This window comes from Magnolia sinica, chromosome 17 (assembly GCF_029962835.1).
Source record: "Magnolia sinica isolate HGM2019 chromosome 17, MsV1, whole genome shotgun sequence".
In the NCBI taxonomy this organism is placed as follows: Eukaryota; Viridiplantae; Streptophyta; class Magnoliopsida; order Magnoliales; family Magnoliaceae; genus Magnolia; species Magnolia sinica.
Genome location: NC_080589.1, coordinates 3,067,388 through 3,081,524, shown reverse-complemented (window position 1 = coordinate 3,081,524; position 14,137 = coordinate 3,067,388). Strand labels below are relative to the sequence as shown.

Genomic DNA, 14,137 nt, shown 5'->3' with positions numbered 1-14,137 from the left:
ATACATGGCATCTTCTTTCAAACTTAACGGTTGTTAATAGCAGGGTAATTTATAATTGTCAGGAAGGGTAACTGACTGTAAATACGAATGTTAGAAATGAAAGGAGTCTACGAATGTCGAAAAGTTAGGGGGGGATATACAAATTTTCTTAAAGAGGAGGGGATATATACGAATATCATCTCTTTTCTAAGTCTTTTTTGCTCAGGTGGCCCGCTTCATGAGTAGGTATGTCAGAAAAGGAAAGAAGAATCCAAAAATGTCAAAAGGTTGAAGGGACATATACAAAATTTCCAAAGAGGAGGGGATACATGGAGGCAAGTTTCCTACAAAGCCTTTCGAAAGAAGTGATAGAGTTTTTCTCTCCAGGCTCGACCGGTCGAGAGCCTCACTCGACCGGTCGAAGGTGATGGTCGACCAGTCGAGGACTGGCTCGACTCAAACTCCAGCGAGTTTGGTTTATTTTTTTTCCGTGGTGCTCGACCAGTTGAGGGAGGTGCTTGACTGGTTGAGTGGGTTGCTCGACCGGTCGAGGACTCTGCTCGACCATCGAGCTTACACAGATTTGTTCCCGATTTTGTGCGGACTACGTAAATTTGATGCGGTTTTCACATAATTGCGGAAAGGGGTTTACAAATATATAAATATGGATACATAGGGCTGTTCTAGCCAATACAAGAGGGTTTCCTAAAGCTTTGTAAGGGTTTGCTAAAGGGTTTAAGGCTATCAAAGGCGAGAGAGAGAGAGAGAGAGAGAGAGAGAGAGAGAGAGAGAGGAAGCTTGTGGAAAGGAGGTTATGCTTGTAGAGGTAATCTACTGTACACTCAACATCTCAGCGCTTCTACGTCCTCGTGATTGGTGAGATCTCTCCGTTTTTCTTTTATTCTCTTATTGTTTATCCACTCCTACGTGAGTGAAGAAGGTTGTAACATTCTACTTCATAGTGAATTGTTGATCTAGATGAGGTTTCGTGGTTTTTACCTCTTTGAGGGTTTTCCATGTAAAATCTCTTGCGTGGTGTGGTTTATGCTTTGATTGTTTTTCATTGCTTTATTATCCCATAATTATGGTTTGTTTTAAGAGGATAGATCTTAAGGCTTTGTGCAAGGCCCCCAACAAAGTGGTATCAGAGCTAAGTTCATTGAACAGAGTAGGATCAGATCTAAATTATGGAAGGTGGCTCATCAAGGATGATCAACCTCAATGGTTTTAACTAGACCATATGGAAGGCTAAGATGGAGAACTTGCTTTATTGCAAGGACTTATATTCTCCAATTTTAGGCATATCAGCAAAATCCAAGGATATATCTGATGATGATTGGAAGAAGATGGACCGGAAGGCGGTGGGGTTTATTAGACAATGGTTGGACGATTCCGTATTCTACTATGTGTCTACGGAGACCTTATTCGCTAGCCTATGGTTGAAATTACAAGGGCTGTATGAGAGAAATACAGTCGGTAATAAAAATTTTCTGATAAGGCGACTTGTGAATCGCAAGTTCAAAGATGGTGGTTCTGTGGCTGACCACATGAATGAGGTCAGCAATATATTGAACCAGCTCTCCGCTATGAAGATGGTCCTACATGATGAATTACGGGCTTTGTTATTGATTAGCTTATTGCCTGATAGTTGGGAGATATTGGTGGTGTCTCTAAGTAACTTCACGCCAGACGAAAAGGTATTCATGGAACAGGTAACTAGTTGTCTCTTCAATGAGGAGACAAGGAGGAAGTCTCAGGGGTCTACTCAGCAAGAGGCCCTTGTGATACAAGATCGAAGGAGAGGAAAGAACAGAAAGGGCGGGAAGGCCCGAGATAAATCAAGAGGCAAGTCGAGTACCAGGAAGGATGTTGAATCCTAGAATTGTGGCAAAATGACCAATATAAGCATGAATGTCGTAAGAAGAATGATAAGAAAGAAAAAGAAAATGAGAAGGAAGCTGAATCAGATTCCACTGCAGTCGCTTCAGATGGCGACGTTGTAGTTATTCTTTCAGCAGATCACGATGTATGTCTCAAGGCTACGAGTCAGGACACCAACTGGGTGATTAACTCGGGAGCCTCTTTTCATGCGATTTCACGCATGGACTTCTTCACAAGCTACAAGTCAGGTGACTATGAGACCGTGAAGATGAGAAATTCTGACGTATCAAAGATCGTAGGAGTCGGTGATATTTGTGTGAAGACCAATGTGAGCTGCACATTGGTTCTCAGGGATGTGAGGCACATTCCAGACCTTCGCCTCAACTTGATGTCGACGGAAAAGTTGGATGATGATGGCTATGAAAGCTAATTTGTTGGTGGGCGCTGGAAACTCATCAAGGGTTCATTGATCGTGGCCAGAGGAAAGAAGTGTTACATCCTTTACAAGGCAAGTGTCAGTATGTGCAACGGTGAGTTGAACGCAGTGGAAGATTCAGCTATTGACATGTGGCACAGGCGTCTAAGCCACATGAGTAAAAAAGAGCTTCAGGTACTAGCGAGGAAGCGGCTCTTTCCAGACGTGACAGATATACCTCTCAAAACCTTTATTAATTGTTTATCAAAGAAACAACAAAGAGTTTAATTTGTTAAAATTATTTCTTATGTTAATAAAGTGCATGCATTAGATTTGGTTTATTCTGATGTTTGTGGTCCTATGGGGACAAAAACCTTGGGTGGGGCACTATATTTTGTCACTTTTATATATAATGCATCTAGGAGGGTTTGGGTTTATGCTTTGAAATTCAAGGACGAGGTCTTTGGTGTGTTTAAATTATTTCATGTTATAGTTGAGAGAAAGACAAGTAGATCATTAAAGTGCATCCACACTGACAATGGTGGTGAATATATTGGCGACTTTCATGAGTATTATAAGTCTCTGGGTATACGACATAAACAAACGGTTCTCAAGACCCCCCAGTATAATGGTGTGGCTGAGCGAATGAATCGCACCATTGTAGAGAGAATCAGATGCATGTTATTCCATGCGAAATTGCCCAAGACGTTCTAGGGAGAAGCAATGCACACAGCAGTGTATCTGATAAACAAGTCTTCATTAGCCCCGTTGAATGGGGAAGTGCCTGAGAAGGTGTGGACTGGACAGGATCCATCGTACAGTCATCTCAAGATGTTTCGATGCAGGGCATCCATTCACATACCAAAGGACGAGAGGTCCAAGCTTGATATGAAAATCAGGCAGTGTGTGTTCTTGGGGTATGGTGATAAAAAGTTTGGCTATAGATTGTGGGATCCGACCAATTAGAAGCTTATCAGGAGCAGAGATGTGATTTTCTTTGAAGATCAGTATACAGAACACATTAGTAAGTCAAAGAAGAACCAACCTAGTTTAGGTGAGCTAGAGGACCTGGATCCAATTATTCCTCCCGTGGTGCCTGATGACGGGGGAGTACAACAAGGTGAAGAGGATGACGGAGTCCCTTTAGAAAATGGACCAGGGGAGTATCCCCCACTTAATCCACCTGTTGAGCCACAGGTGAGGAGGTCATCTAGGGACAGATAGCCATCCAAGAGGTACTCGCCGCATGAGTACATTATGCTTACTGATAAGGGAGAGCCAAAAGATTATTCTGAGGCTCTAGCCGATGAGCATAAGTGGGAGTGGTTGAAAGCTATGCAAGAGGAGATGAAATCTTTGCATAAGAACCACACCTATGATATGGTGAAATTGTCTAAGGGCAAGAAAACTTTGAGTAACAAGTGGGTGTTTAGAAAGAAGGTTGAGCAGAAGAATTCACAGACGAGGTTCAAGGCCAGACTTGTGGTGAAAGGGTTTGGTCAGAGGAGAGGCATAGACTTCGAGGAGATATTCTCACTAGTGGTGAAGATGACATCCATACGGGTATTGCTTGGGTTGGCGGCTAGGATAGATTTGGAGATAGAGCAGTTAGATGTTAAAACTGTCTTCCTCCATGATGACTTAGAAGAAGAGATCTACATGCACCAATCAGAGGGGTTCGAAGTTAAGGGCAAAGAGCATATGGTGTGTAGGCTGAGGAAGAGCTTGTATGAGCTGAAACAAGCTCCACGGCAATGGTACAAAAAGTTCGACTCATATATGTTGAAGCATTGGTATGATAGAACGGAGTCGGACAACTGTGTGTTCACGCGCAAGTTCTCAGATAATGATTTCTTAGTTCTGTTGTTATACGTTAATGACATGCTCACATGAGAAAAGACATTAAGAAGATCGACAAGTTGAAACAGGAGTTGGGCAAGTCATTTGCGATGAAAGACTTGGGCCCGACTAAACAGATCCTAGGAATGGAGATAACCCGTGACAGAAGCGACATGAAGCTTTGGCTGTCACAGGAGCGGTATATTGAGAAAGTCTTAAAGTGGTTCAATATAAATGCAGCGAAGCTGGTCAGTACTCAACTGGATGGTCACTTCAGATTGAGCGACAAGCAGTGTCCCAAGACGAAGGCAGAGGTGGAAGAGATACAGAAGATACCTTATGCGTCGGCTATAGGAAGTTTGATGTATGTTATGGTGTGTACACGCCCAGACATAGCATATGCGGTTGGTGTTGTCAGCCGATATCTTTCCAATCCTGACAAAGAACATCGGGCAGCGGTGAAGTGGATATTGCGGTATCTAAGATGCTCATCCAGGTTGAGCTTATGCTATGGTGACAAAAAACCTGTGTTAGAAGGCTACACAGATGCAGATATAACAGGTGACATAGACTCCAGAAAGTTTACATCGGGATTTATGTTGCAGGGGAAGCGGTCTCTTGGCAGAGCAAACTACAGAAGGTCGTAGCATTGTCGACGACAGAGGCCGAGTACATTGCAGTCACAGAGGCATGTAAAGATATGCTTTGGATGAAGAGGTTCCTAGAGGAACTTAGCCTGAAGCAGGAGCAACACGTGGTCTATTGCCATAGTCAAAGTGCTATACACTTGAGCAAGAATCCAAGTCAGCACTCTAAGTTGAAGCACATAGAGATTCGGTATCACTGGATCAGAGATACTTTGGAACAGAATGTGTTACAGCTTGAGAAGGTCCACACGGACGATAATGGGTCAGACATGATGACCAAGGCTTTACTCAAGGAAAAGTTTGAGGTTTGTAGAAACCAGGCTGGCTTGAAGAAGATGAATCCCTCCTGAGTCGAAAAAGGAGAGATTTGATGGGGTTTTTCTCCCCAGGCTCGACCGGTCGAGAGTCTCACTCGACCGGTCGAAGGTGGTGGTCGACCAGTCAAGGACTGTCTCGACTCAAACTCTAGCAAGTTTGGTTTTTTTTTTCTATGGTGCTCGACCACAGTCGAGGGAGGTGCTTGACCGATTGAGTGGGCCGCTCAACCGGTCGAGGACTCTGCTCGACCAGTCGAGCTTAGACAGATTCGTTCCGGATTTTGTGCGGACTACGTAAATTTGAGACGGTTTTCACATAAGTGCGGAAAGGGGTTTCTAAATATATAAATATGGTTACCTAGGGTTGTTCTAGCCAATGCAAGAAGGTTTCCTAAAGCTTTGCAAGGGTTTGCTAAAGGGTTTAGGGCTATCAAATGTGAGAGAGAGAGAGAGAAAGAGAGAGAGGAAGCTTGTGGAAGGGAGGTTATGCTGGTAGTGGTGATCTATTGTGCACTCGACATCTCAGCGCTTCTACGTCCTCGTGATCAGTGAGATCTCTCCGTTTTTATTTTATTCTCTTATTGTTTATCCACTCCTGCGTGAGTGAAGAATGTTGTAACGTTCTACTTCATAGTGGATTGTTGATCTGGACGAGGTCATGTGGTTTTTACCTCTTTGAGGATTTTTCACGTAAAATTTCTTGTGTGGTGTGGTTTATACTTTGATTGTTTTTCATTACTTTATTATTCCATAATTCTGGTTTGTTTTGGGAGGCTAGATCCTAAGGTTTTGTGCAAGGCCCCAAGAAGAAGTTCGGCCACCACCGTTATGTTTGTGAGAAATCCACCCCGTTCATCCGTTTCCAAAGATCATTTTAGGACGTGACCAAAAATGAGTTGGATCCAAAACTCAAGTGGGTCATACGAAAGGGAAAACCGGGGAAAGAGTTTCCTATCATTGAAACCTTCATGGGCTCTGCCTTGATGTTTATGTTACATCAAAACCGTTTATAGGGTCATCCCCACTGGGATGAAGTGAAATCACAAAAAATATGGCCTGTTACGAAACTTTCCTGGCCGCATAAATGTTTCAACGGTGGTCACTAAATCCCCACGTGTGGCACATTCTAGTTTTGGATCCGCTTCATTTTTAGTTGCGAGTACTAAAATGATCTCGCAAAACGGATGAACGAGGTGGATTTCTCACAAACATCACTGTGGGCACCACCTAGCATCCAAGCGCAAGAACGAAACCCATGCCGGAATATATACGAATATCATCTCTTTTCTAACAGTCCTATGTAGCCCACTTGAGGAGTAGGCTGCTCGAACTAGATGAATGGATTGGATCCCCTCGGCAAAGTGGTTGCACATGTCGTCAAGTGTACGTAATGATACGTCTCATATGTGGGTGAGATCCTTGTTGAGACACTTTCACGTCCAAGATGGACTAGAGAAGGCCTGATCAGAGGCAGAAGTTATTCGGACTGTCAGGAACCTAAAACAACTGTATCTTGCAAACTAGAATGAGTTATTCAACATACCATATATGATTTTGAACAAGAGAAGCTACTTTAGCCACCCAACCTCGCCATGCCGGGTTGCCCATGCCGAATTTGTGAGATTCCATTAGATCGAAGGTCGAATATTGGTCAAAAATCCATTTTATTTTCATTTTTACTATTTATAGTAAGTTTTAGTTTGATTATAACTATTCGTCTTTAAGCTTAAGGAGTTATGTCCAACATGAAAAATGCTTAGAAAAATAAGGAGAATAACATTGTTAAGCTAAATAAAACACTTACTATTTTTGGTCGAAAACCATGAAGTCTAGTGTAAATCATGACCGTCTGTAAATAATAAGTTTACTATCACAATTTTAGGAAATTTGAGTTGGAGTTTGAGTACGAAACCTCTTCCAAGGTTTGGTATCACTATTTAAAGGATTGTAAATGTAGAAAATAGATGTCTTAAATTTGTCCCACCTTGCTCGACCAGTCGAGTGGCTGGCTCGACCGGTCGAGGGTCGCTTGACTCGAAGTCCAGCGTGCATTGTATTTGGGTGTCCGGGACGCTCGACCAGTCGAGGTTCAGGCTCGATCGGTCGAAGGGGTCCTTCGACCAGTCGAGGGTTACACAGTCCACATGCGGACTGCGTAAATTTGATGTGGTTTCCAGAATTTTCCAAACTAGGTGTGTAAGTGGAGTTTCCTAAACTATAAATAGAGGTCCCTAGGGCTATTCTAAGGTATTTTAAGACTTCCTAAAGGTTTTCTAAGGGTTTCTAAAAGGGTTATAGGGTTATCAAAGGGTGTAGCAAAGGTGAGATTCGATATTGTTCGAATCGGGTAAGTCCTCTCTCTTGTAATTTCTATTTCATAGTGGATTTTTATCGCTTTCTGCCGTGGTTTTTTTCCAAAAGGATTTTTCACGTTAAATCTTTGTGTTATCTTGTGATTGCTTGTTGCTCTTGGATTGCTATCCTATATCTAGATCTATGTGATTCCGCAGCACAAATCCCCAACAAGTGGTATCAGAGAAATTATTGGGGTACAAATCTGAATCTGTAGGATTAGTAATAATGGGAAATGACAAGTTTAATATTGAGAAGTACTCAGGTAAAAATAATTTTGAGTTATAGAAGGTTAAAAGCCTATTAACTAAGCAAGGCGAGATTAAGGTTCTTGAGGAGCGAAAATCTACCATGAAAGATGATGAATGGAAAAACCTTGATAGTGATGTTTTAGCCTCTATCCGTTTATGTAACAGATAAGGTTCTCTATAATGTTTTGAGGGAGAAAATTGTGGCTAGTTTGTGAGCGAATTTAGAGAACATTTATGCTAATAAGTCCTCTATAAATCGCCTACACTTAAAGCTACAGTGTCATACTTTAAAGATGACAGAGGGTGGAGATCTAGAAGCCCACATCAGTAACTTTAATAAATTGATGTGCAAATTACTGGATATGGAGGAAGTGGTCAAAGACGAGGAACATGCATGTATATTGTTAAATTCTCTTCCCACATCGTGTAAGTCTTTCAGGGGCACGATGTGCACCACAAATAAAACTCTAAGTGTCGACACCGTTATCTCAACCCTTCAAGGGAAGGCTATGAGAAAGTTAAATGACGACATCGAGACATCTTCCGATGCATTGATTATGAGGGGCAGAGATTCTGAGCGAGGTACAGGATCTTTAAGGCTTAAATCCAAATCCAAGGGCAAGGGCAAAGGAAAATTAAAGTGTTGGAACTGTGGGTTGTCTAGACACATGAAGAAGGATTGTAGAAATCCTAAAGTGAAGAAAGAAAATTTAGTGGCTTCTTCCAAGGAGGCCAATGTTGTTACATCTAATGAAGAAACAAGTGGTGGTGATGTTTTGTCTGTTTCCATGATTGGTCACATACACAACAATTATAAAGACGAGTGGATACTTGACAAAGGAGCATCATATCACATGACTCCTCATCAAAGTTGGTTCACCTGTTACAAGGAATGCGATGGTGAATAGGTTTTTATGGGCAATAACAATGCTTGTAACGTTGTGGCTATTGGTACGGTGAGCATCAAAATGTTTGATGAGATGGAGCGTACCCTAACTGATGTCAGGCACGTTCCTAATATGAAGAAAAGTCTGATTTCTCTTGGTGCACTCGAGGCTATAGGGTACAAGTTCACCGATATTGATGGTGTCCTTAAAGTTTCAAAAGGGGCACTCGTGGTTATGAGAGCGCAAAGGTACGGAAACCTATACAGGTTGATTGAGAGCACTTCAGCAGGTGGAGTGGTAGTAGCAATTACAGACTCCACGTCTCTATGTATGGGGCATGGTCGTCTGGGTCACATGAGCGAGCGAAGCATGAAAGTACTTTCTGATCGATGTTTGATTCCAACTTTTAAAAATTCTGATTTAGATATATATGAGCATTGTATATATGGTAAACAATCTAGATTGTCTTTTAAATCTGAAAAATATGTATGTAAGGGAGTGTTTGATTATGTGCACTCTGAAGCATGGGGGGCCATCGCCAGAAGTTTTCATTGACGACTACTTCAAAAAAGTTTGAGTTTACTTCATGAAACGTAAATCTGAAGTTTTCACCATATTCAAATAATGGAAGACAATGGTCGAAAAACAATCAGAACGAAAAATAAAGGTTTTAAGGACTGACAATGGTGAAGAATTTACTTCCATTGAATTTAATGATTATTGCAAGAATGAAGGGATCATCAGGCACAACACAGTGCACCACACGCCCGAGCAAAACGGTGTGGCTGAACGAATGAATCGGACTCTCCTGCAGAGGGTCACATGCATGTTAAGTAATGTTGTGTTGGGCAAAGACCTATGGACAGAGGCTATTAACATGACTTGTTATTTGCTGAACCGGTCTCCTTCAACGGCAATTGAATGTAAAATTCCAGAGGAAGTATGGAGTGGTCAGAAAATCGACTACTCAGATCTACGTATATTTGGTTGTGAAGCTTACTCTCATGTACCGTCAGTTGAGAGAAATACGCTAGACCATAGAGCCAAGAAGTACATCTTTATTGGCTATGTCATTAGTGTGAAAGATTACAAGTTATTTGATAAGGTCATACGCAAGGTCACCACTAGCGCAAGGTCACCACTAGCCGTAACATCAGATTCGATGAAAACTCTCTATTCCTCAAGAATGATCAAGAGGAGCAAGAGGAACCAGAAATGTTGATCGTAGATGTCCAGATTGACACAGATGATACTCAGACAGAGACATATGCGCAGACAAAGATACAGGATCAGGTGGAGCAACCACCTGTGAGAAGGAATCCACCGCATGATCGTAGGTTACCGGCAAGATACAGGGACGACTCTAATATTGCATATGCCCTCATTACTGATAATGGGGACTCGTCTACTATTCAGGAGGCTCTTGATGAGCCTGATGCAGAAAAGTGGAAGGCGGCTATGGACGATAAAATGGACTCGTTGTACAAAAATCACACATGGGAGCTGATGGAGCTTCCTGTGGGCCGAAAAGCGATCGGATGCAAGTGATTATTCAAAAGGAAACATGATAGATACAAAGCAAGGTTGGTAGCGGAGGGTTATACTCAGAGAGAAGGAATTGACTTCACAGAGATATTCGCGCCAGTGGTTAAGCATATGTCTATCAGATTCGTATTGGCGCTGGTTGCCCAATACGATCTCGAGCTGAAACAGATGGATGTTAAGACTGCATTCCTGTACGAGGAATTAGAAGAGCATATCTACATGAAGCAACCAGAGGACTACGAAGTTAAAGGGTCAAAGGAAAAAGTTTGTAGGTTAATGAGGTTGTTGTACAGCCTAAAATAGTCGGCTAGGTAGTGGTATAAAAATTTTGATTCTTTCATATTGAGCCAGAAATTTACTCGGAGTGAATACGATCACTGTGTCTATTACAAGACACTGAGTTATGAAAAATTCATCATCTTAGTATTATATGTTGATGATATGTTGATCGCCTGTCATGATATGTCTGAAATCAACATACTAAAGAGTCAGTTATCAGGGACATTCGAGACGAAAGATCTGAGGGCTGCAAAGAGGGTTCTCAGAATAGATATTCATAGAGACAGGAAGAAGAGCAAGCTTTGGTTATCACAGGCAGAATACCTTGAAAAGGTGTTGATTAAGTATAGGATGGACCAAGCAAAGCCGATGAGCATTCCCCACGCGGCTCATTTCAAGCTTTCCTCAGAACAATGTCCTAAATCTAATGAGGAAAAGTAGATTATGTCTTATGTGCCTTATTCGAATGCGGTTGGCAGTTTAATGTATGCTATGGTCTGTACAAGACCAGATATTTCACAGGCAGTTGGTGTTGTGAGCAGATACATGTCAAATCCCGGCAAACAATATTGAGAAGTGATAAAATGGCTACTTCGATACATTCGATGTACGAAAGACTACGTCTTAACTTTTGAGAAGACAGGAACAAAGTTGGTAGGGTATGTGGATTCCGACTACGCTGGTAGTATAAATTTCAGGAAGTCTACTTCAGGATGCTCGTTTGTATTAGCGGGTGGAGCAATTAGTTGGATGTCGAAGCTTCAGTCCGTGGTGGCTTTTTCCACGACCGAAGTAGAATATATAGCAGTGACAGAAGCGTTTAAAGAAGGTGTTTGGCTCAGAGGCATGATAAATCAGTTGGGACTTCAGAAGGAGGCCGTGCCGGTTAAATGTGATAACAAGAGCACTATCAATTTGGCTAAAAATTCTATTTATCACTCACGCACTAAACACATTAATGCTCGTCACCACTTTATTCGACAAGTGCTTGAGGAATGAGGCGTAACACTGGAGAAGATTCACACCAGCATGAATCCAATAGACATGCTCACCAAGGTCGTACCTACAGAGAAGTTCATGTTCTGTGCAACTTCTCTGGGCTTGACAATGGCGTAAAAGAAGAACGGAATGTGCACAAGAAGTGTTGATTGAAGCTATGATGCGATGTAGAGATAAGAGAAGAGGTCAAGGAGCTACACGGTTGAAGATTGAAGACATGGTGAAAATTGTAAAAAACAGATGTCTTAAATCTGTCTCGCGCTTCTCTACCAGTCGAGTGGCTGGCTCGACCGGTCGAGGCTCGCTCGATTTGAAGTCTAGCGTGCATTATATTTAGGTGTCCGGGACACTTGACCAGTCGAGGCCTTGGCTCGACTAGTCGAGGGTTACGCAGCCCACGCGCGGACTGTGTAAATTTGATGCGGTTTCCGAAAATTTTCAAACTAGGTGCGTAAGTGGAGTTTCCTAAACTATAAATAGGGGTCCCTGGGGCTATTCTAAGGTATTCTAAGGCTTCCTAAAAGTTTCCTAAGGGTCTTTAAAAGGGTTCTAGGGTTATCAAATGGTGTAGCAAGGGTGAGATTCAAGATTGTTCGAATCGGGTAAGTCCTCTCTCTTGTAATTTATATTTCATGGTGGATTTTTGTCGCTTTGTGCCATGGTTTTTTCCCGAAAGGGTTTTCCACGTTAAGTCTTTGTGTTCTCTTGTGATTGTTTGTTGCTCTTGGATTGCTATCCTAGATCTACATCTATGTGATTTCGTAGCACCAATCCCCAACAGTAAATTCATTTTTATTATCAATCAATTAGAATTCGAGGTATTTATATGAGAAGTCCTGAGAAGCTATTTGGAGTAGTTATCCCTGTGAGGAAGACAGCGATCAACCTTATCACATCCATCCCTGCACTACTTGTCATTGTTATAAATCGGTGTGCCACCATGCATGTGCTTTTGCACAAAAGCGAACCGATATGATTATCCACACATGAAAGTGGATGGCTCAGCAGATACATTCACAGTAAGTGCGGTCCATGTCACGTGATCACCTGGCTTTATTTTTTGCGTTTTGACACATGCCTAGTAGAACCGTACACGGATTGCGTGGTGAACCTAACACCATCCGAGCAACCTGGCGTAAGGACTCTATGGGGGCCCACCGTGATGTATGTGTTTAATCCATGCCGTCCATCTATTTTGTCAGGAGAGCCAAACCCGTTATCCAATCCTTATTTGAGCATTAATCATTTTGTGGCCATCACCTCACTTTAAAGGTCCACATATAGGATCATCAAATCAAGTTGGAGTAAATAAATGGACAGTCTGATTTATACATTACTTTGCCACACGTATTATTGAGAGTTCTCTCCCCTTATTCAGGTTCTTCTTACCATAATGGTTTTGAGCTGTTTGATTTGTGAGATTAAATGGTATTGAATTGCATTGGATGGAAGTGACATTTTAGCCGTCCAATCTCACATTTGTGAACAAACTCTTTCTTTTTTAAAAAATAATTTATTGAGTGAAACTTGAGTTTGGTGGACCATGAAATTGTAATCTAACCCGTTAGATTTCACAATTGATATTTATAACTTGTATGCATATGCAATTCAATTGTCATGTGAAAAGGATGCATATGGATAAAACACATGCATCCATGTGGGGCCCATAGATGCAGTGGATTTCGATATCCACTATAAATCCCGTTATATCTCTTGTTGGAATTGGATGATATGAAACCTGGATTAATTCAATCTTTCCTATTGTTTTCAAATGCTGGATGAATTTAATATTGGACTAAATACAAAAATCAAACACATCCACTCATGAAGTGGACCATACTTGTATTTTTCTATTTATAAATGGCTAAACATGTTTTAAATGGTGTGGCCCACCTGATGAGTAGATGGGACTAATTCTTATGATGGGGCCAACCAATTAGAAGGATTAGATATCACATCCACTTGATAAGTTAGAAGTTGTCCACTGGGTGGGTAGCCCAGCGACCTCATTTGTAAAACATCACTAATAATAACCAGACCCGACCAGATTTTAACCAGTTCAAGACCCGACCAGATTTTAACTAGTCCAAGACACTGGACTTGACCCTAACCTAACCAGGTCTGGAAATTTGGACCAGGATATTCAGTGGCTAGTATGGCCCAATGGGTCTGATTTATGGGTTTTCCTTAATCCAATGGCTCATGCTTTGAAAGGCATGGATTGGTGAATATATGCCACGTGCCATGGATAAGTTTCCCCAATTTACAGAATTGTGACAACCACAAACTATAATCTGGCCCACCTTTTTAAGAACATATGGTCATCGTGGCCACGTTGAGGGTTTCGCGGAGTTTCAATAGTTCTTCCGCTTTCAGCTGGACAGACAGTGACGATCACTTGCTTCGCACAATTTTGGATATGACCCATCATAGAGGTGGGCCGTTATTTATGTGTCATTTTTTTTCTCGTAACGGTGGCCCGCCCGCAAAATATGACATGGCATGGTGGGCAGGCACATATGTGGTCTATGGCATAGTATTCTCAAAGGCTTAACATAAGCTTACCACATGGTCCAATGTATAAAGGAGAAAAAATTCTTCTTTCTCTGCAATGTGAAACTATTCCTACAAATAAACAACCAAAGATGTTCAGAGATATTTATCAAACTTCCTTTCTATGTTTTGTTATTTAAAAAACCATACCAACAAACCAATAATTATGACCCGTAATGTGTAACGGATGCCA

At 41.7% G+C, this 14,137-nt stretch overlaps 1 protein-coding gene across 1 annotated transcript in view; it reads right to left on the bottom strand.

Annotated features, from left to right (window-relative positions):
* The window catches only part of LOC131230345 (ADP-ribosylation factor), a 56,912-nt gene that overhangs the window by 11,472 nt on the left and 31,303 nt on the right, over positions 1-14,137 (bottom strand). The window lies entirely within an intron of this gene.